Raw genomic sequence first — 27851 nt, forward strand, 5'->3', positions numbered from 1 at the left:
AACCGTGACGAAAATAAAACTAAAAGTAAAATTAAATTAAACATTTAGATAATGCAATTTAAAATCAAACAACACCTCGACTAGAACAAATTGAAAGGCAACACAAACAAGTGTTGTTAAAATTTGTTACAAACGGAGAAAGAGTTCGGGATACTGTTTCTAACGAAATATAAAAGACCCGAAGTACACAAACCGGGTCGACACTCATAAACGACCCTCAAGTGACAATGCAGCTCTCGAACGCTCCCCCACCTCGAGCGACAGTTAGCGAAGACCTGAAAAAGAAATCTAAAATGCGGTGAGTAAAAAAGTACTCGGTAAGCAGCCTACTTGTAGGCTGTCATCGCATCCAGTTCCTGGTAGGTTTCCACGGGCTTTTCTTTAGGCTCTAGGAAGTTTGGGCTTAACTCTATAGTTTGGCTGACCTTCTGGTGAGGCTTCCAACGGTGTCGTGGTGTAGTTGGTTATCACGTCAGTCTAACACACTGAAGGTCTCCAGTTCAAGTCTGGGCGACGCCATCTTTGCAATTTTTATTTTTATAATAATAATCTGGATTCATTTTGGACCTCTACGAGAAAGTTTAAGAGCCTTCGAGCTTGGTAAGCCCGGGAACCGTGCCCTCGAACACGCATTGATTCATTTTAGACCTCTACGTGGAAGTTTAAGAGCCTTGGAGCTTATAGGCCCGAGAACCGTGCCCTCGAACACACATTGAGCATGTAATTAATTGTTTGGACTTTTATTCAAGAAATACGTGTACGAATCAACAAGGACTAGGGTGGAATGATTGTGAGCACGTCATATGCTGGATTTAGCCAAGAAATTTATGAACTCAACTTAGTATCAGAGGTCTAGGTTGATTGGTCCAACAGACGGTTTTTGCTAGACGAAGAGTCATTGAGTCTTTCGTTACGTGATTTTTGAGGCTTCAAATCTCGAACCGTGACGAAAATAAAACTAAAAGTAAAATTAAATTAAACATTTAGATAATGCAATTTAAAATCAAACAACACCTCGACTAGAACAAATTGAAAGGCAACACAAACAAGTGTTGTTAAAATTTGTTACAAACGGAGAAAGAGTTCGGGATACTGTTTCTAACGAAATATAAAAGACCCGAAGTACACAAACCGGGTCGACACTCATAAACGACCCTCAAGTGACAATGCAGCTCTCGAACGCTCCCCCACCTCGAGCGACAGTTAGCGAAGACCTGAAAAAGAAATCTAAAATGCGGTGAGTAAAAAAGTACTCGGTAAGCAGCCTACTTGTAGGCTGTCATCGCATCCAGTTCCTGGTAGGTTTCCACGGGCTTTTCTTTAGGCTCTAGGAAGTTTGGGCTTAACTCTATAGTTTGGCTGACCTTCTGGTGAGGCTTCCAACGGTGTCGTGGTGTAGTTGGTTATCACGTCAGTCTAACACACTGAAGGTCTCCAGTTCAAGTCTGGGCGACGCCATCTTTGCAATTTTTATTTTTATAATAATAATCTGGATTCATTTTGGACCTCTACGAGAAAGTTTAAGAGCCTTCGAGCTTGGTAAGCCCGGGAACCGTGCCCTCGAACACGCATTGATTCATTTTAGACCTCTACGTGAAAGTTTAAGAGCCTTGGAGCTTATAGGCCCGAGAACCGTGCCCTCGAACACACATTGAGCATGTAATTAATTGTTTGGACTTTTATTCAAGAAATACGTGTACGAATCAACAAGGACTAGGGTGGAATGATTGTGAGCACGTCATATGCTGGATTTAGCCAAGAAATTTATGAACTCAACTTAGTATCAGAGGTCTAGGTTGATTGGTCCAACAGACGGTTTTTGCTAGACGAAGAGTCATTGAGTCTTTCGTTACGTGATTTTCGAGGCTTCAAATCTCGAACCGTGACGAAAATAAAACTAAAAGTAAAATTAAATTAAACATTTAGATAATGCAATTTAAAATCAAACAACACCTCGACTAGAACAAATTGAAAGGCAACACAAACAAGTGTTGTTAAAATTTGTTACAAACGGAGAAAGAGTTCGGGATACTGTTTCTAACGAAATATAAAAGACCCGAAGTACACAAACCGGGTCGACACTCATAAACGACCCTCAAGTGACAATGCAGCTCTCGAACGCTCCCCCACCTCGAGCGACAGTTAGCGAAGACCTGAAAAAGAAATCTAAAATGCGGTGAGTAAAAAAGTACTCGGTAAGCAGCCTACTTGTAGGCTGTCATCGCATCCAGTTCCTGGTAGGTTTCCACGGGCTTTTCTTTAGGCTCTAGGAAGTTTGGGCTTAACTCTATAGTTTGGCTGACCTTCTGGTGAGGCTTCCAACGGTGTCGTGGTGTAGTTGGTTATCACGTCAGTCTAACACACTGAAGGTCTCCAGTTCAAGTCTGGGCGACGCCATCTTTGCAATTTTTATTTTTATAATAATAATCTGGATTCATTTTGGACCTCTACGAGAAAGTTTAAGAGCCTTCGAGCTTGGTAAGCCCGGGAACCGTGCCCTCGAACACGCATTGATTCATTTTAGACCTCTACGTGAAAGTTTAAGAGCCTTGGAGCTTATAGGCCCGAGAACCGTGCCCTCGAACACACATTGAGCATGTAATTAATTGTTTGGACTTTTATTCAAGAAATACGTGTACGAATCAACAAGGACTAGGGTGGAATGATTGTGAGCACGTCATATGCTGGATTTAGCCAAGAAATTTATGAACTCAACTTAGTATCAGAGGTCTAGGTTGATTGGTCCAACAGACGGTTTTTGCTAGACGAAGAGTCATTGAGTCTTTCGTTACGTGATTTTCGAGGCTTCAAATCTCGAACCGTGACGAAAATAAAACTAAAAGTAAAATTAAATTAAACATTTAGATAATGCAATTTAAAATCAAACAACACCTCGACTAGAACAAATTGAAAGGCAACACAAACAAGTGTTGTTAAAATTTGTTACAAACGGAGAAAAAGAGTTCGGGATACTGTTTCTAACGAAATATAAAAGACCCGAAGTACACAAACCGGGTCGACACTCATAAACGACCCTCAAGTGACAATGCAGCTCTCGAACGCTCCCCCACCTCGAGCGACAGTTAGCGAAGACCTGAAAAAGAAATCTAAAATGCGGTGAGTAAAAAAGTACTCGGTAAGCAGCCTACTTGTAGGCTGTCATCGCATCCAGTTCCTGGTAGGTTTCCACGGGCTTTTCTTTAGGCTCTAGGAAGTTTGGGCTTAACTCTATAGTTTGGCTGACCTTCTGGTGAGGCTTCCAACGGTGTCGTGGTGTAGTTGGTTATCACGTCAGTCTAACACACTGAAGGTCTCCAGTTCAAGTCTGGGCGACGCCATCTTTGCAATTTTTATTTTTATAATAATAATCTGGATTCATTTTGGACCTCTACGAGAAAGTTTAAGAGCCTTCGAGCTTGGTAAGCCCGGGAACCGTGCCCTCGAACACGCATTGATTCATTTTAGACCTCTACGTGAAAGTTTAAGAGCCTTGGAGCTTATAGGCCCGAGAACCGTGCCCTCGAACACACATTGAGCATGTAATTAATTGTTTGGACTTTTATTCAAGAAATACGTGTACGAATCAACAAGGACTAGGGTGGAATGATTGTGAGCACGTCATATGCTGGATTTAGCCAAGAAATTTATGAACTCAACTTAGTATCAGAGGTCTAGGTTGATTGGTCCAACAGACGGTTTTTGCTAGACGAAGAGTCATTGAGTCTTTCGTTACGTGATTTTCGAGGCTTCAAATCTCGAACCGTGACGAAAATAAAACTAAAAGTAAAATTAAATTAAACATTTAGATAATGCAATTTAAAATCAAACAACACCTCGACTAGAACAAATTGAAAGGCAACACAAACAAGTGTTGTTAAAATTTGTTACAAACGGAGAAAAAGAGTTCGGGATACTGTTTCTAACGAAATATAAAAGACCCGAAGTACACAAACCGGGTCGACACTCATAAACGACCCTCAAGTGACAATGCAGCTCTCGAACGCTCCCCCACCTCGAGCGACAGTTAGCGAAGACCTGAAAAAGAAATCTAAAATGCGGTGAGTAAAAAAGTACTCGGTAAGCAGCCTACTTGTAGGCTGTCATCGCATCCAGTTCCTGGTAGGTTTCCACGGGCTTTTCTTTAGGCTCTAGGAAGTTTGGGCTTAACTCTATAGTTTGGCTGACCTTCTGGTGAGGCTTCCAACGGTGTCGTGGTGTAGTTGGTTATCACGTCAGTCTAACACACTGAAGGTCTCCAGTTCAAGTCTGGGCGACGCCATCTTTGCAATTTTTATTTTTATAATAATAATCTGGATTCATTTTGGACCTCTACGAGAAAGTTTAAGAGCCTTCGAGCTTGGTAAGCCCGGGAACCGTGCCCTCGAACACGCATTGATTCATTTTAGACCTCTACGTGAAAGTTTAAGAGCCTTGGAGCTTATAGGCCCGAGAACCGTGCCCTCGAACACACATTGAGCATGTAATTAATTGTTTGGACTTTTATTCAAGAAATACGTGTACGAATCAACAAGGACTAGGGTGGAATGATTGTGAGCAAGTCATATGCTGGATTTAGCCAAGAAATTTATGAACTCAACTTAGTATCAGAGGTCTAGGTTGATTGGTCCAACATACGGTTTTTGCTAGACGAAGAGTCATTGAGTCTTTCGTTACGTGATTTTCGAGGCTTCAAATCTCGAACCGTGACGAAAATAAAACTAAAAGTAAAATTAAATTAAACATTTAGATAATGCAATTTAAAATCAAACAACACCTCGACTAGAACAAATTGAAAGGCAACACAAACAAGTGTTGTTAAAATTTGTTACAAACGGAGAAAAAGAGTTCGGGATACTGTTTCTAACGAAATATAAAAGACCCGAAGTACACAAACCGGGTCGACACTCATAAACGACCCTCAAGTGACAATGCAGCTCTCGAACGCTCCCCCACCTCGAGCGACAGTTAGCGAAGACCTGAAAAAGAAATCTAAAATGCGGTGAGTAAAAAAGTACTCGGTAAGCAGCCTACTTGTAGGCTGTCATCGCATCCAGTTCCTGGTAGGTTTCCACGGGCTTTTCTTTAGGCTCTAGGAAGTTTGGGCTTAACTCTATAGTTTGGCTGACCTTCTGGTGAGGCTTCCAACGGTGTCGTGGTGTAGTTGGTTATCACGTCAGTCTAACACACTGAAGGTCTCCAGTTCAAGTCTGGGCGACGCCATCTTTGCAATTTTTATTTTTATAATAATAATCTGGATTCATTTTGGACCTCTACGAGAAAGTTTAAGAGCCTTCGAGCTTGGTAAGCCCGGGAACCGTGCCCTCGAACACGCATTGATTCATTTTAGACCTCTACGTGAAAGTTTAAGAGCCTTGGAGCTTATAGGCCCGAGAACCGTGCCCTCGAACACACATTGAGCATGTAATTAATTGTTTGGACTTTTATTCAAGAAATACGTGTACGAATCAACAAGGACTAGGGTGGAATGATTGTGAGCAAGTCATATGCTGGATTTAGCCAAGAAATTTATGAACTCAACTTAGTATCAGAGGTCTAGGTTGATTGGTCCAACATACGGTTTTTGCTAGACGAAGAGTCATTGAGTCTTTCGTTACGTGATTTTCGAGGCTTCAAATCTCGAACCGTGACGAAAATAAAACTAAAAGTAAAATTAAATTAAACATTTAGATAATGCAATTTAAAATCAAACAACACCTCGACTAGAACAAATTGAAAGGCAACACAAACAAGTGTTGTTAAAATTTGTTACAAACGGAGAAAGAGTTCGGGATACTGTTTCTAACGAAATATAAAAGACCCGAAGTACACAAACCGGGTCGACACTCATAAACGACCCTCAAGTGACAATGCAGCTCTCGAACGCTCCCCCACCTCGAGCGACAGTTAGCGAAGACCTGAAAAAGAAATCTAAAATGCGGTGAGTAAAAAAGTACTCGGTAAGCAGCCTACTTGTAGGCTGTCATCGCATCCAGTTCCTGGTAGGTTTCCACGGGCTTTTCTTTAGGCTCTAGGAAGTTTGGGCTTAACTCTATAGTTTGGCTGACCTTCTGGTGAGGCTTCCAACGGTGTCGTGGTGTAGTTGGTTATCACGTCAGTCTAACACACTGAAGGTCTCCAGTTCAAGTCTGGGCGACGCCATCTTTGCAATTTTTATTTTTATAATAATAATCTGGATTCATTTTGGACCTCTACGAGAAAGTTTAAGAGCCTTCGAGCTTGGTAAGCCCGGGAACCGTGCCCTCGAACACGCATTGATTCATTTTAGACCTCTACGTGAAAGTTTAAGAGCCTTGGAGCTTATAGGCCCGAGAACCGTGCCCTCGAACACACATTGAGCATGTAATTAATTGTTTGGACTTTTATTCAAGAAATACGTGTACGAATCAACAAGGACTAGGGTGGAATGATTGTGAGCACGTCATATGCTGGATTTAGCCAAGAAATTTATGAACTCAACTTAGTATCAGAGGTCTAGGTTGATTGGTCCAACAGACGGTTTTTGCTAGACGAAGAGTCATTGAGTCTTTCGTTACGTGATTTTCGAGGCTTCAAATCTCGAACCGTGACGAAAATAAAACTAAAAGTAAAATTAAATTAAACATTTAGATAATGCAATTTAAAATCAAACAACACCTCGACTAGAACAAATTGAAAGGCAACACAAACAAGTGTTGTTAAAATTTGTTACAAACGGAGAAAGAGTTCGGGATACTGTTTCTAACGAAATATAAAAGACCCGAAGTACACAAACCGGGTCGACACTCATAAACGACCCTCAAGTGACAATGCAGCTCTCGAACGCTCCCCCACCTCGAGCGACAGTTAGCGAAGACCTGAAAAAGAAATCTAAAATGCGGTGAGTAAAAAAGTACTCGGTAAGCAGCCTACTTGTAGGCTGTCATCGCATCCAGTTCCTGGTAGGTTTCCACGGGCTTTTCTTTAGGCTCTAGGAAGTTTGGGCTTAACTCTATAGTTTGGCTGACCTTCTGGTGAGGCTTCCAACGGTGTCGTGGTGTAGTTGGTTATCACGTCAGTCTAACACACTGAAGGTCTCCAGTTCAAGTCTGGGCGACGCCATCTTTGCAATTTTTATTTTTATAATAATAATCTGGATTCATTTTGGACCTCTACGAGAAAGTTTAAGAGCCTTCGAGCTTGGTAAGCCCGGGAACCGTGCCCTCGAACACGCATTGATTCATTTTAGACCTCTACGTGAAAGTTTAAGAGCCTTGGAGCTTATAGGCCCGAGAACCGTGCCCTCGAACACACATTGAGCATGTAATTAATTGTTTGGACTTTTATTCAAGAAATACGTGTACGAATCAACAAGGACTAGGGTGGAATGATTGTGAGCACGTCATATGCTGGATTTAGCCAAGAAATTTATGAACTCAACTTAGTATCAGAGGTCTAGGTTGATTGGTCCAACAGACGGTTTTTGCTAGACGAAGAGTCATTGAGTCTTTCGTTACGTGATTTTCGAGGCTTCAAATCTCGAACCGTGACGAAAATAAAACTAAAAGTAAAATTAAATTAAACATTTAGATAATGCAATTTAAAATCAAACAACACCTCGACTAGAACAAATTGAAAGGCAACACAAACAAGTGTTGTTAAAATTTGTTACAAACGGAGAAAGAGTTCGGGATACTGTTTCTAACGAAATATAAAAGACCCGAAGTACACAAACCGGGTCGACACTCATAAACGACCCTCAAGTGACAATGCAGCTCTCGAACGCTCCCCCACCTCGAGCGACAGTTAGCGAAGACCTGAAAAAGAAATCTAAAATGCGGTGAGTAAAAAAGTACTCGGTAAGCAGCCTACTTGTAGGCTGTCATCGCATCCAGTTCCTGGTAGGTTTCCACGGGCTTTTCTTTAGGCTCTAGGAAGTTTGGGCTTAACTCTATAGTTTGGCTGACCTTCTGGTGAGGCTTCCAACGGTGTCGTGGTGTAGTTGGTTATCACGTCAGTCTAACACACTGAAGGTCTCCAGTTCAAGTCTGGGCGACGCCATCTTTGCAATTTTTATTTTTATAATAATAATCTGGATTCATTTTGGACCTCTACGAGAAAGTTTAAGAGCCTTCGAGCTTGGTAAGCCCGGGAACCGTGCCCTCGAACACGCATTGATTCATTTTAGACCTCTACGTGAAAGTTTAAGAGCCTTGGAGCTTATAGGCCCGAGAACCGTGCCCTCGAACACACATTGAGCATGTAATTAATTGTTTGGACTTTTATTCAAGAAATACGTGTACGAATCAACAAGGACTAGGGTGGAATGATTGTGAGCACGTCATATGCTGGATTTAGCCAAGAAATTTATGAACTCAACTTAGTATCAGAGGTCTAGGTTGATTGGTCCAACAGACGGTTTTTGCTAGACGAAGAGTCATTGAGTCTTTCGTTACGTGATTTTCGAGGCTTCAAATCTCGAACCGTGACGAAAATAAAACTAAAAGTAAAATTAAATTAAACATTTAGATAATGCAATTTAAAATCAAACAACACCTCGACTAGAACAAATTGAAAGGCAACACAAACAAGTGTTGTTAAAATTTGTTACAAACGGAGAAAAAGAGTTCGGGATACTGTTTCTAACGAAATATAAAAGACCCGAAGTACACAAACCGGGTCGACACTCATAAACGACCCTCAAGTGACAATGCAGCTCTCGAACGCTCCCCCACCTCGAGCGACAGTTAGCGAAGACCTGAAAAAGAAATCTAAAATGCGGTGAGTAAAAAAGTACTCGGTAAGCAGCCTACTTGTAGGCTGTCATCGCATCCAGTTCCTGGTAGGTTTCCACGGGCTTTTCTTTAGGCTCTAGGAAGTTTGGGCTTAACTCTATAGTTTGGCTGACCTTCTGGTGAGGCTTCCAACGGTGTCGTGGTGTAGTTGGTTATCACGTCAGTCTAACACACTGAAGGTCTCCAGTTCAAGTCTGGGCGACGCCATCTTTGCAATTTTTATTTTTATAATAATAATCTGGATTCATTTTGGACCTCTACGAGAAAGTTTAAGAGCCTTCGAGCTTGGTAAGCCCGGGAACCGTGCCCTCGAACACGCATTGATTCATTTTAGACCTCTACGTGAAAGTTTAAGAGCCTTGGAGCTTATAGGCCCGAGAACCGTGCCCTCGAACACACATTGAGCATGTAATTAATTGTTTGGACTTTTATTCAAGAAATACGTGTACGAATCAACAAGGACTAGGGTGGAATGATTGTGAGCACGTCATATGCTGGATTTAGCCAAGAAATTTATGAACTCAACTTAGTATCAGAGGTCTAGGTTGATTGGTCCAACAGACGGTTTTTGCTAGACGAAGAGTCATTGAGTCTTTCGTTACGTGATTTTCGAGGCTTCAAATCTCGAACCGTGACGAAAATAAAACTAAAAGTAAAATTAAATTAAACATTTAGATAATGCAATTTAAAATCAAACAACACCTCGACTAGAACAAATTGAAAGGCAACACAAACAAGTGTTGTTAAAATTTGTTACAAACGGAGAAAAAGAGTTCGGGATACTGTTTCTAACGAAATATAAAAGACCCGAAGTACACAAACCGGGTCGACACTCATAAACGACCCTCAAGTGACAATGCAGCTCTCGAACGCTCCCCCACCTCGAGCGACAGTTAGCGAAGACCTGAAAAAGAAATCTAAAATGCGGTGAGTAAAAAAGTACTCGGTAAGCAGCCTACTTGTAGGCTGTCATCGCATCCAGTTCCTGGTAGGTTTCCACGGGCTTTTCTTTAGGCTCTAGGAAGTTTGGGCTTAACTCTATAGTTTGGCTGACCTTCTGGTGAGGCTTCCAACGGTGTCGTGGTGTAGTTGGTTATCACGTCAGTCTAACACACTGAAGGTCTCCAGTTCAAGTCTGGGCGACGCCATCTTTGCAATTTTTATTTTTATAATAATAATCTGGATTCATTTTGGACCTCTACGAGAAAGTTTAAGAGCCTTCGAGCTTGGTAAGCCCGGGAACCGTGCCCTCGAACACGCATTGATTCATTTTAGACCTCTACGTGAAAGTTTAAGAGCCTTGGAGCTTATAGGCCCGAGAACCGTGCCCTCGAACACACATTGAGCATGTAATTAATTGTTTGGACTTTTATTCAAGAAATACGTGTACGAATCAACAAGGACTAGGGTGGAATGATTGTGAGCACGTCATATGCTGGATTTAGCCAAGAAATTTATGAACTCAACTTAGTATCAGAGGTCTAGGTTGATTGGTCCAACAGACGGTTTTTGCTAGACGAAGAGTCATTGAGTCTTTCGTTACGTGATTTCCGAGGCTTCAAATCTCGAACCGTGACGAAAATAAAACTAAAAGTAAAATTAAATTAAACATTTAGATAATGCAATTTAAAATCAAACAACACCTCGTCTAGAACAAATTGAAAGGCAACACAAACAAGTGTTGTTAAAATTTGTTACAAACGGAGAAAGAGTTCGGGATACTGTTTCTAACGAAATATAAAAGACCCGAAGTACACAAACCGGGTCGACACTCATAAACGACCCTCAAGTGACAATGCAGCTCTCGAACGCTCCCCCACCTCGAGCGACAGTTAGCGAAGACCTGAAAAAGAAATCTAAAATGCGGTGAGTAAAAAAGTACTCGGTAAGCAGCCTACTTGTAGGCTGTCATCGCATCCAGTTCCTGGTAGGTTTCCACGGGCTTTTCTTTAGGCTCTAGGAAGTTTGGGCTTAACTCTATAGTTTGGCTGACCTTCTGGTGAGGCTTCCAACGGTGTCGTGGTGTAGTTGGTTATCACGTCAGTCTAACACACTGAAGGTCTCCAGTTCAAGTCTGGGCGACGCCATCTTTGCAATTTTTATTTTTATAATAATAATCTGGATTCATTTTGGACCTCTACGAGAAAGTTTAAGAGCCTTCGAGCTTGGTAAGCCCGGGAACCGTGCCCTCGAACACGCATTGATTCATTTTAGACCTCTACGTGAAAGTTTAAGAGCCTTGGAGCTTATAGGCCCGAGAACCGTGCCCTCGAACACACATTGAGCATGTAATTAATTGTTTGGACTTTTATTCAAGAAATACGTGTACGAATCAACAAGGACTAGGGTGGAATGATTGTGAGCACGTCATATGCTGGATTTAGCCAAGAAATTTATGAACTCAACTTAGTATCAGAGGTCTAGGTTGATTGGTCCAACAGACGGTTTTTGCTAGACGAAGAGTCATTGAGTCTTTCGTTACGTGATTTCCGAGGCTTCAAATCTCGAACCGTGACGAAAATAAAACTAAAAGTAAAATTAAATTAAACATTTAGATAATGCAATTTAAAATCAAACAACACCTCGACTAGAACAAATTGAAAGGCAACACAAACAAGTGTTGTTAAAATTTGTTACAAACGGAGAAAGAGTTCGGGATACTGTTTCTAACGAAATATAAAAGACCCGAAGTACACAAACCGGGTCGACACTCATAAACGACCCTCAAGTGACAATGCAGCTCTCGAACGCTCCCCCACCTCGAGCGACAGTTAGCGAAGACCTGAAAAAGAAATCTAAAATGCGGTGAGTAAAAAAGTACTCGGTAAGCAGCCTACTTGTAGGCTGTCATCGCATCCAGTTCCTGGTAGGTTTCCACGGGCTTTTCTTTAGGCTCTAGGAAGTTTGGGCTTAACTCTATAGTTTGGCTGACCTTCTGGTGAGGCTTCCAACGGTGTCGTGGTGTAGTTGGTTATCACGTCAGTCTAACACACTGAAGGTCTCCAGTTCAAGTCTGGGCGACGCCATCTTTGCAATTTTTATTTTTATAATAATAATCTGGATTCATTTTGGACCTCTACGAGAAAGTTTAAGAGCCTTCGAGCTTGGTAAGCCCGGGAACCGTGCCCTCGAACACGCATTGATTCATTTTAGACCTCTACGTGAAAGTTTAAGAGCCTTGGAGCTTATAGGCCCGAGAACCGTGCCCTCGAACACACATTGAGCATGTAATTAATTGTTTGGACTTTTATTCAAGAAATACGTGTACGAATCAACAAGGACTAGGGTGGAATGATTGTGAGCACGTCATATGCTGGATTTAGCCAAGAAATTTATGAACTCAACTTAGTATCAGAGGTCTAGGTTGATTGGTCCAACAGACGGTTTTTGCTAGACGAAGAGTCATTGAGTCTTTCGTTACGTGATTTTCGAGGCTTCAAATCTCGAACCGTGACGAAAATAAAACTAAAAGTAAAATTAAATTAAACATTTAGATAATGCAATTTAAAATCAAACAACACCTCGACTAGAACAAATTGAAAGGCAACACAAACAAGTGTTGTTAAAATTTGTTACAAACGGAGAAAAAGAGTTCGGGATACTGTTTCTAACGAAATATAAAAGACCCGAAGTACACAAACCGGGTCGACACTCATAAACGACCCTCAAGTGACAATGCAGCTCTCGAACGCTCCCCCACCTCGAGCGACAGTTAGCGAAGACCTGAAAAAGAAATCTAAAATGCGGTGAGTAAAAAAGTACTCGGTAAGCAGCCTACTTGTAGGCTGTCATCGCATCCAGTTCCTGGTAGGTTTCCACGGGCTTTTCTTTAGGCTCTAGGAAGTTTGGGCTTAACTCTATAGTTTGGCTGACCTTCTGGTGAGGCTTCCAACGGTGTCGTGGTGTAGTTGGTTATCACGTCAGTCTAACACACTGAAGGTCTCCAGTTCAAGTCTGGGCGACGCCATCTTTGCAATTTTTATTTTTATAATAATAATCTGGATTCATTTTGGACCTCTACGAGAAAGTTTAAGAGCCTTCGAGCTTGGTAAGCCCGGGAACCGTGCCCTCGAACACGCATTGATTCATTTTAGACCTCTACGTGAAAGTTTAAGAGCCTTGGAGCTTATAGGCCCGAGAACCGTGCCCTCGAACACACATTGAGCATGTAATTAATTGTTTGGACTTTTATTCAAGAAATACGTGTACGAATCAACAAGGACTAGGGTGGAATGATTGTGAGCACGTCATATGCTGGATTTAGCCAAGAAATTTATGAACTCAACTTAGTATCAGAGGTCTAGGTTGATTGGTCCAACATACGGTTTTTGCTAGACGAAGAGTCATTGAGTCTTTCGTTACGTGATTTTCGAGGCTTCAAATCTCGAACCGTGACGAAAATAAAACTAAAAGTAAAATTAAATTAAACATTTAGATAATGCAATTTAAAATCAAACAACACCTCGACTAGAACAAATTGAAAGGCAACACAAACAAGTGTTGTTAAAATTTGTTACAAACGGAGAAAGAGTTCGGGATACTGTTTCTAACGAAATATAAAAGACCCGAAGTACACAAACCGGGTCGACACTCATAAACGACCCTCAAGTGACAATGCAGCTCTCGAACGCTCCCCCACCTCGAGCGACAGTTAGCGAAGACCTGAAAAAGAAATCTAAAATGCGGTGAGTAAAAAAGTACTCGGTAAGCAGCCTACTTGTAGGCTGTCATCGCATCCAGTTCCTGGTAGGTTTCCACGGGCTTTTCTTTAGGCTCTAGGAAGTTTGGGCTTAACTCTATAGTTTGGCTGACCTTCTGGTGAGGCTTCCAACGGTGTCGTGGTGTAGTTGGTTATCACGTCAGTCTAACACACTGAAGGTCTCCAGTTCAAGTCTGGGCGACGCCATCTTTGCAATTTTTATTTTTATAATAATAATCTGGATTCATTTTGGACCTCTACGAGAAAGTTTAAGAGCCTTCGAGCTTGGTAAGCCCGGGAACCGTGCCCTCGAACACGCATTGATTCATTTTAGACCTCTACGTGAAAGTTTAAGAGCCTTGGAGCTTATAGGCCCGAGAACCGTGCCCTCGAACACACATTGAGCATGTAATTAATTGTTTGGACTTTTATTCAAGAAATACGTGTACGAATCAACAAGGACTAGGGTGGAATGATTGTGAGCACGTCATATGCTGGATTTAGCCAAGAAATTTATGAACTCAACTTAGTATCAGAGGTCTAGGTTGATTGGTCCAACAGACGGTTTTTGCTAGACGAAGAGTCATTGAGTCTTTCGTTACGTGATTTTCGAGGCTTCAAATCTCGAACCGTGACGAAAATAAAACTAAAAGTAAAATTAAATTAAACATTTAGATAATGCAATTTAAAATCAAACAACACCTCGACTAGAACAAATTGAAAGGCAACACAAACAAGTGTTGTTAAAATTTGTTACAAACGGAGAAAAAGAGTTCGGGATACTGTTTCTAACGAAATATAAAAGACCCGAAGTACACAAACCGGGTCGACACTCATAAACGACCCTCAAGTGACAATGCAGCTCTCGAACGCTCCCCCACCTCGAGCGACAGTTAGCGAAGACCTGAAAAAGAAATCTAAAATGCGGTGAGTAAAAAAGTACTCGGTAAGCAGCCTACTTGTAGGCTGTCATCGCATCCAGTTCCTGGTAGGTTTCCACGGGCTTTTCTTTAGGCTCTAGGAAGTTTGGGCTTAACTCTATAGTTTGGCTGACCTTCTGGTGAGGCTTCCAACGGTGTCGTGGTGTAGTTGGTTATCACGTCAGTCTAACACACTGAAGGTCTCCAGTTCAAGTCTGGGCGACGCCATCTTTGCAATTTTTATTTTTATAATAATAATCTGGATTCATTTCGGACCTCTACGAGAAAGTTTAAGAGCCTTCGAGCTTGGTAAGCCCGGGAACCGTGCCCTCGAACACGCATTGATTCATTTTAGACCTCTACGTGAAAGTTTAAGAGCCTTGGAGCTTATAGGCCCGAGAACCGTGCCCTCGAACACACATTGAGCATGTAATTAATTGTTTGGACTTTTATTCAAGAAATACGTGTACGAATCAACAAGGACTAGGGTGGAATGATTGTGAGCACGTCATATGCTGGATTTAGCCAAGAAATTTATGAACTCAACTTAGTATCAGAGGTCTAGGTTGATTGGTCCAACAGACGGTTTTTGCTAGACGAAAAGTCATTGAGTCTTTCGTTACGTGATTTTCGAGGCTTCAAATCTCGAACCGTGACGAAAATAAAACTAAAAGTAAAATTAAATTAAACATTTAGATAATGCAATTTAAAATCAAACAACACCTCGACTAGAACAAATTGAAAGGCAACACAAACAAGTGTTGTTAAAATTTGTTACAAACGGAGAAAGAGTTCGGGATACTGTTTCTAACGAAATATAAAAGACCCGAAGTACACAAACCGGGTCGACACTCATAAACGACCCTCAAGTGACAATGCAGCTCTCGAACGCTCCCCCACCTCGAGCGACAGTTAGCGAAGACCTGAAAAAGAAATCTAAAATGCGGTGAGTAAAAAAGTACTCGGTAAGCAGCCTACTTGTAGGCTGTCATCGCATCCAGTTCCTGGTAGGTTTCCACGGGCTTTTCTTTAGGCTCTAGGAAGTTTGGGCTTAACTCTATAGTTTGGCTGACCTTCTGGTGAGGCTTCCAACGGTGTCGTGGTGTAGTTGGTTATCACGTCAGTCTAACACACTGAAGGTCTCCAGTTCAAGTCTGGGCGACGCCATCTTTGCAATTTTTATTTTTATAATAATAATCTGGATTCATTTTGGACCTCTACGAGAAAGTTTAAGAGCCTTCGAGCTTGGTAAGCCCGGGAACCGTGCCCTCGAACACGCATTGATTCATTTTAGACCTCTACGTGAAAGTTTAAGAGCCTTGGAGCTTATAGGCCCGAGAACCGTGCCCTCGAACACACATTGAGCATGTAATTAATTGTTTGGACTTTTATTCAAGAAATACGTGTACGAATCAACAAGGACTAGGGTGGAATGATTGTGAGCACGTCATATGCTGGATTTAGCCAAGAAATTTATGAACTCAACTTAGTATCAGAGGTCTAGGTTGATTGGTCCAACATACGGTTTTTGCTAGACGAAGAGTCATTGAGTCTTTCGTTACGTGATTTTCGAGGCTTCAAATCTCGAACCGTGACGAAAATAAAACTAAAAGTAAAATTAAATTAAACATTTAGATAATGCAATTTAAAATCAAACAACACCTCGACTAGAACAAATTGAAAGGCAACACAAACAAGTGTTGTTAAAATTTGTTACAAACGGAGAAAGAGTTCGGGATACTGTTTCTAACGAAATATAAAAGACCCGAAGTACACAAACCGGGTCGACACTCATAAACGACCCTCAAGTGACAATGCAGCTCTCGAACGCTCCCCCACCTCGAGCGACAGTTAGCGAAGACCTGAAAAAGAAATCTAAAATGCGGTGAGTAAAAAAGTACTCGGTAAGCAGCCTACTTGTAGGCTGTCATCGCATCCAGTTCCTGGTAGGTTTCCACGGGCTTTTCTTTAGGCTCTAGGAAGTTTGGGCTTAACTCTATAGTTTGGCTGACCTTCTGGTGAGGCTTCCAACGGTGTCGTGGTGTAGTTGGTTATCACGTCAGTCTAACACATTGAAGGTCTCCAGTTCAAGTCTGGGCGACGCCATCTTTGCAATTTTTATTTTTATAATAATAATCTGGATTCATTTTGGACCTCTACGAGAAAGTTTAAGAGCCTTCGAGCTTGGTAAGCCCGGGAACCGTGCCCTCGAACACGCATTGATTCATTTTAGACCTCTACGTGAAAGTTTAAGAGCCTTGGAGCTTATAGGCCCGAGAACCGTGCCCTCGAACACACATTGAGCATGTAATTAATTGTTTGGACTTTTATTCAAGAAATACGTGTACGAATCAACAAGGACTAGGGTGGAATGATTGTGAGCACGTCATATGCTGGATTTAGCCAAGAAATTTATGAACTCAACTTAGTATCAGAGGTCTAGGTTGATTGGTCCAACAGACGGTTTTTGCTAGACGAAGAGTCATTGAGTCTTTCGTTACGTGATTTTCGAGGCTTCAAATCTCGAACCGTGACGAAAATAAAACTAAAAGTAAAATTAAATTAAGCATGTAGATAATGCAATTTAAAATATAGAAATATGTAAGATACGTAAATTGAATATGAGAATGACATGTAAGCATGGAACATGACAAGGGGGGTTATGTTCATTAATGTTAAATGTAGAAGTAATGGGAACCTCATGCATTATGTGTGTTCATGCATATATGTGGATACCCCTATCCCATCACGAGGGTACGGACGCGTACATCCAAGGGTAGGACAACGACTGTTATGCATTGCTTAGCGTTGCAGCGATGGTTACTAGTTCTAACAGGTTCTAGCATAAGGAGCTCCCAGAGTATGCCCACTAGATAAGGAAAGTGGCCCAGCGGTGTGCGTACTAGCTGGTGAGCCCATACTCGCACGTACTGGCTGTGTGTAGAGTATATACACGTACAAAGTTTACCCGTTAGGACAGCACTGTAGGAAAAACGAAACAAAAAGATAAGTTCCATCATATCATTGCATGTGTTTGTTGCATAACCCCGATAGGGGACCACTTACTGAGTATTACTCAAGCCTCGTGCTACTTTACTTTTTTAGATAAGGGCAAGGCACCCATGTGACATCGACGGCGACATCGAACACCCCGGGACCGTAGCACATGCATAGGGTAGTTGTTTTTCCATTGTGTAGTCTAGGTTGCATTCAGTTTGCATCATTAGTATAGGTTATCATAGGTTGAATTGTATTTGCATAATAAACCTTAGGGTAGAGTAAGACATTCATTTCAGTTTTGTTTCTTTTTCTTTATTTCAATATTGTTGTTTTTCCTTTATTTCTCTTGTATTCGTTTTCTCTTTCACGAGGTAATAAAAGGCGAGTGTAAGTCGCATTTATGATCCGGGCCCATTTAATGCAAATTCCGCATTTAAGGTATAGTAATGACCTTAGATTAAATAGGAAAATTTTAGGGTCGTTACATTTATAATCAAGACAATGGGTAGGAGGAGGGATAAATTTATTCACTGGTTTGTGCCGTCAGAATGGAACAAACTTGGTAACTAACTGCTGGGTCACCTCCTTTGTCTATAGATAGATAAAACTCAAACATTCATTTATTTCAGTTCAGTTGATTAGATGTGCAAATGACAATGGTAGGAGGGATAAATTTATTCACTGGTTTGTGCCGTCAGAATGGAACAAACTTGGTAACTAAGTGCTGGGTCACCTCCTTTGTCTATAGATACATAAAACTCAAACATTCATTTATTTCAGTTCAGTTGATTAGATGTGCAAATTATAATTAGTTCATTATGTTTGGATTATAATAGTTAAGGGAAAAAATAATAATTTTCTTATTTCATGTTGTCTTCAAATTGTAGCTTGTACAAGTGAACAAGTAGACCAATGAAGAGTGATGTTAATTCCAGAACTCAATATTTTTTCGACTACAAGCATTTCCATTTTTAGCAGGTCTGTTTAATGTTATTTTCATCTTCAAATTGTAGCTTGTTCAAGTGAAATACTTATATCAAAGATTTCACAATAAATAGAGGTGCATAGTAACGCCATAATTAAAAACAGCTCCCACACGAGTCTTCCCCTGTGTCATTTTGCTTCCAATAGCTACATAACAGCTTTTTAACAACTTTTAGTTTGTCGAGCAGTGGCCTTATAATTTTTGTGCTTTACAATTAGGACAATGTGTAGGAGGAGGGATAAATTCCTTTACAATCCATGGCTTGTGGCCTCAGAAGGGGAGAAACTCGATAACTAACTGTCGGAGCACCTCTTTTGTTTATAAACAGGTAAAACTCAAACATTCATTTATTTTAGTTCAGTTTATTAGAGGTACAAATTATAATTAGTTCATTATGTTTGAATTATAATAGTTAAGGGTGAAAAAAATAATAATTTTTTTGTTTCATGTTGTCTTCAAATTGTAGCTTGTACAAGTTTACAAGTAAACAAAAGAAGGGGATGTTAATTCCATAACTGAATATTATTCAGACGCCAACCATTTCCATCTTTAGCAGGTCTGTTTCATATTAGTTTCATCTCCAAATTGTAGCTTGTACAAGTGAAACACTTATATCAAAGATTTCACAATAAATAGAGGTGCATAGTAACGCCATAATCAAAAACAGCTTCCACAACACTTTTCACCATATCAATCCCAAACACATGAGTCTTTCCCTGTGTCATTTTGCTTCCAATAGCTAAATCACAGCTTTTTGACCACTCTTAGTGTAACGACCCGAAATTTTCTACTGAATTTAAGGTCGCTAGTACGTATGTACCATAAACATTGAATGCGGAAGACTTCATTTCAATTCCTTAAAACATAACCTTTATCTTAAAACACAATCATGGACTTACGTGTTTCGAAAACATCTTTAAAACGACACAACAAACGACTAAATCAAATAAATAAGAGTTTAAGTTAAAAACATCTTATTCTATCGTAAGTCTAAGAAAATAAATACCACTATCATAAGCATGTGTCATGGTCTTGAGTTGCGATGCCGTCGTCAACCGTACAGGAATGCCTTGCCTTAACCTTAAAAATGTAGTAGCACATGACATGAGTATTTAAAGAATACTCACTAAGTGACCCCATTATTGGAGTTAAATGCAACAATCACATGCAAATGAGATGATGGGACCTATCTTTCAATCTGTCTTCCTACGGTGCTGTTCTAATGGGTAATTTGGACGTGTACCATATACTCTACACACAGCCCATACATGCGAGTATGGGCTCACAAGTCAATTCGCACACCGCTTGGCCACTTTCCTTGTTCGGCGAGCATACTTTGGAAGCTCCTTAGGCTGGACACTCGTTAGAACTAGTCACCGTCATGACAGCGCTATGCAAACATAACGATCGTTGTCCTGCCATTGGATGTACGTGTCCGTACCCTCGTGATGGAATATGGGTATCCCCCAAATGCATGAGAACACATAATGCATGGGGTCCCCAATATTTCTACTTTTATCATTAATGAATATAACCCCACTATCATCTTTCATGCTTAACATGTCATTTCTCATTTTCAGTCTACGTATCATACATAATCCTAACGGGGTTACATTTCATTTCATTTCATTTGTTGTGATATCATGTCATTCATAACATGCTGTATACATACAATTTAGAAAACATAACATAACACTCCATGCTTTTAACATGTCATTTCATAATGTGCAATTCATACAACAATTACCTCAATGGTCACACAAAACAATCTAAACATGACACATCACATCACAATATATCGTATCATAAACATTGAGTATCGTAAACACTTCGTGGTCATATCGTTCCCTAACTTATCATAGCCTTAACGTTCTTATACCTATCACAGTCATATCGTTATGTGAACGTACCTTAGTCATATCATCACAGGAACGTATCCTAACGCTATCGTTCTATCAATCTATCACAAACCTATCCCTTTCTACCCATATCCTAACAATATTCTTTCATCAATCTCTCCTATCCATGGCACTCCGGTATGTAACCTAACCTTAACATTTCATGAACGTATCTTACTCTTATCGTTACATTTCGTTTTGCATCCTTCTCGTATCCTATCTCAAACATATCCTTGAACACATCGTACCACACTTATTATCATACAATTCACATATTATAACATAACACAAACATAATATAAGCCTACCGATTCACAGATAATTCACACATATCAGTATATATGACACGTGCAGAACCACAGGCACGTGTCAACATCAAATATAACTATTCCGATAGTAAGGCCACTTACCTGGTTACTTAAGTCGTTGTCACGAATATATCCTTAATGAAAGTTCGATTCCGTCCTTTGAAATTCAAGTCAACCTATGTGAGCTCATGACATCAGTTTCAAGTTGGAACTCTATAAAATTATTTCTCTAATTTACATTGGCCATCCTAAAATTCTGATATTTACTCTTAGACAAAATTTGATGGGGTTCCATGCCCATATTTCCTGTTTTATTTTTAGATTCTGTTCCCCAAATCTTTCCTCAATCTTCCCTCCTACGTCTTTGTAATTATTTTCATTTTGTAAACCTTTCCACTGTAAACAAGATATTACTCTAACCCTATATTTATTTTCATTATGTAAACCGATATTATTGGCCAATTTTAATCGATTGTTTGGCTACCATCTTATAGATTTATAAATCTGCCAACTAAAATTTTATTGATTCTAACATTATGTCCTATCACTCCAAATGCTAACAAAAAATCTAATTAATTGAATATGGGATACGATTATCTAGTAAAATATGAAAAAAGATTTTATCCTAAATTAATTTCTTTTAACCATAACTATATACAAAGGAAAAAAAAATGAGATAGGATTTTACCGTAATAACATACCAAAATCTCTCTAGGTAAATCTGCATCATATCTACTTTGGTTGAAACACATTTTACTTTTTCTTAAATATGCCATTTTGTGATATTGTGGGGTGGAGGAAAGAGGATGTGATTGGGATGAGAGGTTAGTGGAGAGAGGTTGGTAAATTTTATGTTTATTTTTATTTTTAAGTAATCATTTTTAGTTATTTATTTATGGTTTTGTGGGGAAGGGGTGGGTAAAATTTATTTTTATTTTTATTTTTAAGTAATCATTTCTAGTTATTTATTTATGAATTATTATTATTATTATTATTATTTTGACATATATATTTTTTTTATATAATTATTTTTATTTGTTTATTTTTTTATTTTATTATTATTATTATTATTATTTGGCTATTACACTTAATTTAACCATGGCTTATAATTTTTGTGCTTTAGAATCAGGATAATGTGGAGGAAGAGAGATTTTCTCAAGGTTTTTCATGCAAACTTTGCATGCAACTTGATTACTCTATTTTGACACTCAAAATTCTACTCAAATTGGTGGGATTAAGTTAACCAAATTTTGACACTCAAAATTTCATTCAAATTTATGGGGTTTATTTGGCAAACATGCATGTTTGGTTAAACCAAATTTTGACGCTCAATATTCCACTAACTCAAGCATGTACTTTTCATTAGGTAAAGTCAACCTTTTGACTTTCTTTATTTTAATTCAACAATTAATTTCAAATCAAAATAATATTAAATGATTAAATAAACAATTTAATTAATATTTTACATTAAATAAAATGTCAATCCTAATGAATTCCGGCACATATTAATTATGAATCCCTATTCATAATTAAAATATTTAAATCTTATTTAAATATCTCCAATTCTCTCTTTTTGTTTAATTCATAATTAAAACAAAATGCGGTTAAATATATTGTATATATTTAGCTGTATACCCTAATTTGGATTCGAACACTTCAAACTCACTCGTCACACTGTTCTAAGGTTTAGTCCGATACGAGCTAGCAGGGGGACCTAATGGACCTATAGATCATGGGCTCCAACAATCCTAGATTAACCGGCTAAACTCATTAACCTTGTTAACCAACATTCGTTAACTACGAGGACACTCAACTATAGTCTAGTAGTTGCACTCCCCTCACTATAGATATATTTCTGTCCATTTGTTATAACCATGATTAGTAAGTCGATCCTTCACAGGTTGTTTGTAACTAGAGCTGGGTTAATTTACCATTTTACCCCTAAAGTTACTTCTTGGTCCTTAAGTCCCACTGATCCTCTAATGAACAATTGGTTTGTGGTCCAATCACTAAACCGAATCCCTCTCGAGCCAGTGAGAGGGTGGGGTCCCTTATTCAAGACTTGGAGTTAGTACTTAAGGGAACAACCTCTCTACTATCCCTAAAAGCGGGTAGGAGTGAGTCCCCAACTATTCACCCAATCTTACCCCCTGAAATGGGAGGCTTATTGAGTCGGCGAACTCAGGCCACTCTCACCCATGCAAATCTAAAAATAATTCCAAATAAACAGGAGTTCATAGTTAGCTCACGATTAAGATTGAGTTACCTAGGTCATCGAATGAAAAAAATTAGTCTCAATAGTAAATGACATTATAAAGTGAGAGTGGTTTTCTTCATGGTCCGATCTTATGCAATACTCATTGCATAGGATGCCCCCACTCACATGTCTCCACAGGTACAATTTAGTGATCACATTGTTTATATTATATACAAAACTGGGCCGCATCCATAGTGTCTCCAGAATAAGGTACTCAGTCTTATCCCTGTACTATAGATAATTTTGACTTTATACTTGAACTTGATCCGCTCTTATGTCTCTACATATATTTCAAGTAATCATACTATAGCCATAGTGTTCTTAGTTTATTGAATTTATATTAATGAGGGTAACATTCACTTTATTCAATAACAATCTTTACTGAATAAACATCAATAATAATTTTATTGAAAATAGAATATGTTTTTGTTTACAAACTATGAGTTTTAGAACATAAAACCCAACAAACTCCCACTTGGACTAAACAAACTCCCACTTGGACTAAAACTCTAGTGGGGTTTTATAATGTTGAGTAGACAGAAAGACATAAGTACAATGAACTAGGGCATCACATACCCATGCATTTTCTCCCACTTGCTCTAGATTACATAACTCATAGTCCTAGACTCACTAGGTGCCCTTCAAACACTTTAGCCGTGGGGGGCTTTGTAAATGGATCAACAATATTGTGCTCAGAAGCTATCTGTGTGACGATCACATTCCTCGTTGCATAATCTCCCTTATGAGATGATATTTGCGCTCAATATGTTTTCCTCGCTTATGGCTTCTTGGTTCTTTAGAATTTGCAATTGCTCCACTATTATCACAATAAAGAGTTATAGGCAAATGCATATTTGGAACGACTTCCAAATCAGTTAAGAACTTCCTAAGCCATACTGGTTCTTTCGCTGCTTCACAAGCAGCAACATACTCAGCTTCCATGGTGGAATCAGCAATGCAACCTTGCTTTATGCTTCTCCATATTATTGCTTCTCTATTAAGAGTGAAAATAGATCCCGATGTCGATTTCCTCGAATCGATATCGGTCTGAAAATTTGAGTCAGTGTATCCTGTAAGGATCAGATTCTTAGCGCCGTACATTAGCATATAGTCCCTCGTTCTGCTGAGATACTTGAGGATATTTTTAACGACAGTCCAATGAACATGTTCCGGATTGGACTGATATCTGCTGACAATTCCCACAGCATAGCATATGTCAGGTCAAGTACACAACATGGCATACATCATTCTACCGACTGCTGATACATAGAGAATATGTCTCATATCCTCAATTTCTTGAGGTGTCTTAGTGTTGCTTCTTGACCCTTAATCTCAAATTAATTAATTTTAATTAATTAATTAATGTTTTGATGATAACAAACCTACCTTCAATTATTAACCATTCTCAGTATTTTGTCCACAGTGTAAGGTTTGGAATAACGATTTCAACGTCTTTTTTGGTTCACTCAAATTAGAGATAAAACGAAGAAGTTTCAGTCAAAACAAGATACCCGACGTGATGATATGGCGACAAAATTGACATCATGGACCAATCAAATTCAAAACAAGATACCTGATGTGATGATGTGGTGACAAAATTGATATTATGGACGAGCGGCAAAATTGACATCATAGACCAATCGAATTATGACATTTATAAATTTGGTAGAGTAACAAATGATGGAGTTTTCAATTACATTTATAAAAGTTTTCGATTACTTTTAAATGGAAAGAAATTATAATGAAAACTAGTTGTTACTTTTAAATGAAAAAAAAATTATAATGATTTCATTTACATTTATAAAAACTAGTTATTACTTTTAAATGGAAAGAAATTATAATTATAATGATTTGATTTACTTGAGAAAAAAAACTAATTTTGAGAAAGAAAATTATTTAAATTACAAAATCATTTCAATTACATTTATAATTGAATTTATAAAACTTTTCAATTACCTACCTGGTTTTCATTAACATTTTTTTATTATATTATTACATGGTATATATATAAATGAAACATATGGTCTATAATTTTTTACGATAAATTTAAAAATAAATAAATATTATTTTTCGTGGTCCACGTTTGTTCATGTTTTAGTGGTTCGTATCAATTCCCTTCCTATTTTTCAGAACACAACTCACAGAACATTTCACAATACACAAATTCGATAATTTCCTCTATCTAAACTTTTTTTTAAAAGCCTCTATGACTGCTCTCTCCAAGTTTTCAATTTTATTTCTAGTTTATCTAGAGAGATGTCTACAATATTGTAGGGTGAGAAAATTGTAAACTAATGTCTATGGTAGGGTGAGAAAATTGTAAATCTATAGTTTATCTTATTTTGAGACAGAGGTCTATTGTAGCGTGAGAAAATTGTAAATCTACTCGCGAGTAAATGAAATTATTATTATTTTTTTTTTCATTTAAAAGTAACAACTAGTTTTCATAAATGTAAATGAAATCATTATAATTTCTTTCCATTTAAAAGTAACCGAAAACTTTTATAAATGTAATTGAAAACTTCACCATTTGTTACTCTACCAAATTTATAAATGTCATACTTCGATTGGTCTATGATGTCAATTTTGCCGCTGGTCCATGATATCAATTTTGTCACCACATCATCACGTCAGGTATCTTGTTTTGAATTTGATTGGTCCATAATGTCAATTTTGCCACCACATCATCACGTCGAGTATCTTGCTTTGACTGAAACTTCTTCGTTTTATCTCGAATTTGAGTGAACCAAAAAAGATGTTGAAATCGTTATTCCAAACCTTGTGGACAAAATACTGAGAATAGTTAATATTTAGAATTTTATTATGTCAAAGTTCATAAAAAAATTTATCGGATCTAATTAAAACTCTATTTGAAATATAACAGGTGATATTAACGGCTTCCTAAAAAAAAATATTTAGGTAAATCATATTCATTTAACATTAGTCTAGCAAATTTTGGTAAAGTTATTTTTTTTTTTCAACCACACCTTTTTATTGAGGAGTCCTTGAGAGAAGTCATGATAATTGTTGAGGAGTCCTGGAGAGAAGTCAGGATAAAAATCATTCTCTTCACACAAATTTTCAAGGCTCATACTATCTCATTCTCCTCTATGGTCACTCCTAATTTTAGTAATTAAAAAAACCTTTTTCATTTTGAACTATTTTAAAAAACTAGCAAATCTTTTTAACAAAACATCATTTTTATGTTTTATCATCAAAACCCAAGTAAATTTCGAAACATCATCAACTAAAAAAACTACATTTTCAATGAAAGTACGAGAGTCATTACCTATAGTACCCTTACCAATTATTTTACCCTTTTTGTTGTCGCCAAAAGTTACTAAGCTACCATCCTTCTTGTAAATACTCAAAAACTTGGATTGGTTTCCCATCATGTATCTTGATCAACCACTGTCTAAATACCATTTATTTTTTCTTGGAGGCTTTCAAATGAACCTATAAACAAAGATATTCGGACCTTTTGGTACCCATACTAGTTTGGGTTCTAACAAGTTAGTTTTCACAAATTTAGGAATCATGTTTGCATTCATATTAAAAAAACTTACCACACTAGAAACAAACAACATCATGCACGGATTTATTTCTTGGACTAAGTTTATGTATTCTATTTTGAAAGGAAAAATTATTTCTTAAAACATTGTTAAATTTTATATTTTGAGAAAATTTTCCTCCCGAATGAATGTTTTAAGAATTTTTCAATTTAAAGCAATTAGGTCTAATATGACCTTCAACACCACAATAATGACATATAGGCACAAATCTAGATTTATCATACTGAGATACAAATTTGCATGTGTTAGGCTTAGACATAATGAGAGATGCTTTAGCAAATATTGTTTTAGAACTTGAAGAAGTAGAACATTCATCAATATAGTGTAATCCTCTTTTATCACCATAAGACTTACATGAAGGAGTAGAACATTCATCAATATAACCTAATCCTCTTTTATCACCCTAAGGCGGCTTACATGAAGGAGTAGAACATTCATCAATATAGCCTAATTCTCTTTTATCACCCTAAGGCGGCTTACATGAAGGAGTAGAACATTCATCAATATAGCCTAATCCTCTTTTATCACCCTAAGGCTTACATGAAGGAGTAAAACATTCATCAATATAGCCGAATCCTCTTTTATCACCCTAAGGCTTACATGAAGGAGTAGAACATTCATCAATATAGCCTAATCCTCTTTTATTACCCTAAGGCTTACCTGCTTCAATTATTTTATTGAATTTTTGAGCACCTATAGTGAACTTTTTAATAGACTCTTTATGTAATGACCCTAAATTTCCACATACTCAGAGTTGCTACTAACGTCTCATGCTCATCTATAATGCAGAAATATAACTCTTACATAAACATAATTGATAATGTAAACTTAAAAAAAAACGTTTAAAACAACTTCTTCTCTGGAAAACACAGCCATGGTCTTACGTGTTTAAATATGAAATACTGAAATTTAGAGAAAATAAAAACAAATACAAAATAATTTAAAACAATAAAATACAAAACAACCTATTCTAACTTAAGACTAGAAATTTAAATATGAGTCTACCCTATTGCACGTGCCACAGTCTCTGCTCGCGATGCCGCCGTCCTCCGTACAAGTGCGCCTTGCCTTTACCTGAAAAATGATGTGGCACACGGCCTGAGTATTTCAAAGAATACTCAGTAAGTGGCCCCACTGTAGGGGGCCATGCAAATGCAAACACATGCAATCATGATTTAGGAACCTATCTCTAATCATCTTAGGGGTGGCCTCCAGTCTCGGACAAATTGGATGTGTTGTACTTCCCTACACACGACTCACACGTGCGAGTGTGAATTCCCAGGGCGCTCGCACACCCCCTGGACCCTCTGGTCAAGCTAATCTGTAGCGACGTCCGGAGGTTAGCGGAACCCCATAGTGTCATGCACCTCATGAACACCCTCATCTGTGTGCTTTCGCACCTGTGCGCATACGCGCTCATCATACGGTGCGCGTCCGCACT

General features: G+C 38.5%; 18 non-coding genes across 18 annotated transcripts; all 18 read left to right on the forward strand.

The window, feature by feature from the left end:
• Positions 1-445: 445 nt before the first annotated feature.
• TRNAV-AAC (transfer RNA valine (anticodon AAC)) lies at positions 446-519 on the forward strand. The gene has a single exon. It is a non-coding gene; the product is annotated as a tRNA-Val (tRNA).
• Positions 520-1384: 865 nt separating this feature from the next.
• Positions 1385-1458, forward strand: TRNAV-AAC (transfer RNA valine (anticodon AAC)). Its single transcript has one exon. It is a non-coding gene; the product is annotated as a tRNA-Val (tRNA).
• An 865-nt stretch (positions 1459-2323) lies between these two features.
• Positions 2324-2397, forward strand: TRNAV-AAC (transfer RNA valine (anticodon AAC)). Its single transcript has one exon. It is a non-coding gene; the product is annotated as a tRNA-Val (tRNA).
• An 867-nt stretch (positions 2398-3264) lies between these two features.
• On the forward strand, positions 3265-3338 carry TRNAV-AAC (transfer RNA valine (anticodon AAC)). Its single transcript has one exon. It is a non-coding gene; the product is annotated as a tRNA-Val (tRNA).
• An 867-nt stretch (positions 3339-4205) lies between these two features.
• TRNAV-AAC (transfer RNA valine (anticodon AAC)) lies at positions 4206-4279 on the forward strand. Its single transcript has one exon. It is a non-coding gene; the product is annotated as a tRNA-Val (tRNA).
• Positions 4280-5146: 867 nt separating this feature from the next.
• TRNAV-AAC (transfer RNA valine (anticodon AAC)) lies at positions 5147-5220 on the forward strand. The gene has a single exon. It is a non-coding gene; the product is annotated as a tRNA-Val (tRNA).
• An 865-nt stretch (positions 5221-6085) lies between these two features.
• TRNAV-AAC (transfer RNA valine (anticodon AAC)) lies at positions 6086-6159 on the forward strand. Its single transcript has one exon. It is a non-coding gene; the product is annotated as a tRNA-Val (tRNA).
• An 865-nt stretch (positions 6160-7024) lies between these two features.
• TRNAV-AAC (transfer RNA valine (anticodon AAC)) lies at positions 7025-7098 on the forward strand. Its single transcript has one exon. It is a non-coding gene; the product is annotated as a tRNA-Val (tRNA).
• An 865-nt stretch (positions 7099-7963) lies between these two features.
• On the forward strand, positions 7964-8037 carry TRNAV-AAC (transfer RNA valine (anticodon AAC)). The gene has a single exon. It is a non-coding gene; the product is annotated as a tRNA-Val (tRNA).
• An 867-nt stretch (positions 8038-8904) lies between these two features.
• On the forward strand, positions 8905-8978 carry TRNAV-AAC (transfer RNA valine (anticodon AAC)). The gene has a single exon. It is a non-coding gene; the product is annotated as a tRNA-Val (tRNA).
• An 867-nt stretch (positions 8979-9845) lies between these two features.
• On the forward strand, positions 9846-9919 carry TRNAV-AAC (transfer RNA valine (anticodon AAC)). The gene has a single exon. It is a non-coding gene; the product is annotated as a tRNA-Val (tRNA).
• Positions 9920-10784: 865 nt separating this feature from the next.
• Positions 10785-10858, forward strand: TRNAV-AAC (transfer RNA valine (anticodon AAC)). Its single transcript has one exon. It is a non-coding gene; the product is annotated as a tRNA-Val (tRNA).
• Positions 10859-11723: 865 nt separating this feature from the next.
• TRNAV-AAC (transfer RNA valine (anticodon AAC)) lies at positions 11724-11797 on the forward strand. The gene has a single exon. It is a non-coding gene; the product is annotated as a tRNA-Val (tRNA).
• Positions 11798-12664: 867 nt separating this feature from the next.
• Positions 12665-12738, forward strand: TRNAV-AAC (transfer RNA valine (anticodon AAC)). Its single transcript has one exon. It is a non-coding gene; the product is annotated as a tRNA-Val (tRNA).
• Positions 12739-13603: 865 nt separating this feature from the next.
• Positions 13604-13677, forward strand: TRNAV-AAC (transfer RNA valine (anticodon AAC)). Its single transcript has one exon. It is a non-coding gene; the product is annotated as a tRNA-Val (tRNA).
• An 867-nt stretch (positions 13678-14544) lies between these two features.
• Positions 14545-14618, forward strand: TRNAV-AAC (transfer RNA valine (anticodon AAC)). The gene has a single exon. It is a non-coding gene; the product is annotated as a tRNA-Val (tRNA).
• Positions 14619-15483: 865 nt separating this feature from the next.
• On the forward strand, positions 15484-15557 carry TRNAV-AAC (transfer RNA valine (anticodon AAC)). The gene has a single exon. It is a non-coding gene; the product is annotated as a tRNA-Val (tRNA).
• Positions 15558-16422: 865 nt separating this feature from the next.
• TRNAV-AAC (transfer RNA valine (anticodon AAC)) lies at positions 16423-16496 on the forward strand. Its single transcript has one exon. It is a non-coding gene; the product is annotated as a tRNA-Val (tRNA).
• Positions 16497-27851: the final 11355 nt, after the last annotated feature.

This window comes from Cucurbita pepo, chromosome 11 (genome assembly GCF_057944985.1).
Source record: "Cucurbita pepo subsp. pepo isolate OVF chromosome 11, ASM5794498v1, whole genome shotgun sequence".
Lineage (NCBI taxonomy): Eukaryota > Viridiplantae > Streptophyta > Magnoliopsida > Cucurbitales > Cucurbitaceae > Cucurbita > Cucurbita pepo.